This window comes from Galeopterus variegatus, unplaced genomic scaffold, assembly GCF_000696425.1.
Source record: "Galeopterus variegatus unplaced genomic scaffold, G_variegatus-3.0.2 Scaffold3649, whole genome shotgun sequence".
Lineage (NCBI taxonomy): Eukaryota > Metazoa > Chordata > Mammalia > Dermoptera > Cynocephalidae > Galeopterus > Galeopterus variegatus.
In genome coordinates this window covers 44,309-46,124 of record NW_007729760.1, presented here as the reverse complement: position 1 = coordinate 46,124, position 1,816 = coordinate 44,309, and positions in this window count along the sequence as shown.

The following is a 1,816-nucleotide window of genomic DNA, read 5'->3' as shown; positions in this document are numbered from 1 at the left end:
AAAAAAAAAAAAAAAAAATCAAATCAAGAAAATGCATCATAAAATTATAGAAATGCATAGAGGGGCTCGACAATGAAAGCAGGACGCTGGATGAGAGGCCATTGTAAATGGAATCAGAGAGTAAGAGACAGGGAAGAAAGGCTGACCCGGGGCACAGATGCTGGATGTGTAAAGAACAGAATGGATGTGAGGTAACCAGGGCAGAAGCAGCTGCTCCAGAAGATTCAGGAGGCAGGTTCCAAAGGTTTAAACCTGTTAGGATGCTGGCCACTAACAGGCAGGAGAGGCCAGGAGGGGCTGGGGGATGGGCTTGATTAAGTTGCTTTTCTATGTACTCAGAACTGTTTATGTAATTTCTAGGTGGTTCAATCCAGCAGTCATTAGAAAAGGTATTTCTAGATTGAATCCTTATTCATGGATTTCATCTTTAATCTAGAACATTGGTTCTCAGTACTGGATGTAAATTAAAAATAGCCGGGAAGCTTTTGAAATGTACTGGGCCCACCCTAGATGAGCTGGTTCAGAGTCCCTGGAAGTGGGGCTAGTGTCAGTCTTTTTTCAAGATGTTTCTCAGATTATTCTAATATGTAGCCAGAATCAACAATAACTGATCTAGAATCCACATCACTGGGGTGTAAGGAAGAACCGGCTATTATATAATCACTAATCCGAGGCCTAGACTGGAAATGAAGGGGTAGCTGCTTCTTTCTATGCTTGTCCCACAGATGACCTCTCAGAATTATAGATTTCATTTAGCAAGGAAAATAGACATTAAACAAATAATATTAAGGGTGGGCGGTGTGACGAAAGGGAGAGGATGGGGCACGTGGGAATGTCTAAAAAGGAAAAGAAACCCAGCCGGTGGGGTCAGGAAAGCACGCCCTCCGTTGCCTAGCAAACTCAAATGATGCAGCGCTGTTCCTATCATAAGTGAACATTAGCCCTGCGATCGGGCCGTTTCTAAACACCANCGGTCCCACGCCGCGCAGTGACTGGACGTCTGGAAGCCACTGATACTCTCTGTCCCTTTCTCGGGTTGTCTGAGCCCTCTCCTGCTGTTCTGTACAGATGCACCTGGAGGGCTCCCGACTATACTTTGTTTCTCTGATTTAAATCTAGTCTGTACTTTTCTTCTTTGTGTCGACAACAGTGGGGACAACTGTTTTTATCAGTTACTGTTAATGGAGTAGGTTGGCCCTGTGGATTGGGACTAGGACAAACTGGACCCCACCGCTCCTCTTTCCTCTTTGTTTGTTTGCTTGGTTAGACATTTAGCTGAGTACCGGTTATCTGAACAAACCTTCCAATCCTTGCACCAACTTTTGGACTTTCAGGTCGTTTGTTTAGTGCGAGGGGGCAAAGCCGTTCCTGGTCTGCCAGTAAAAAGTAGATGGAAAGCCACTTCAAAATCACTGCTCTTGCAACCATTCACTGCTAATCTACACGGTGATGCCCTGATTCTGAGTTTACGAGTCTTCTGACAAGCTTTCTTACGGCAGTTTGAAAGCCACACCTTATCCTAGTATTGCTGAATTGAACCTCTGATTATAATCAACATACCAGCATCATCCCAAGTTTTCCATTTTTTCTCTTTTCGTCAGTCACAATGTGGTCTTACTCTTAATTGCTTCAAAAGCCAGGTGGAGGGGCCGGCCCGGTGGCGCACTGGATAGTGCGCCGCTTGGGAAGCGCGGCGGCGCTCCCGCCCGAGGGTTCGGATCCCACATACAGGCCGGTTCCCGCTCACTGGCTGAGCGAGGCGCGGGAGCAGCGCCGAGGGTTGCGATCCCATTGCTGGTCCCCGGCCGGGACGGGG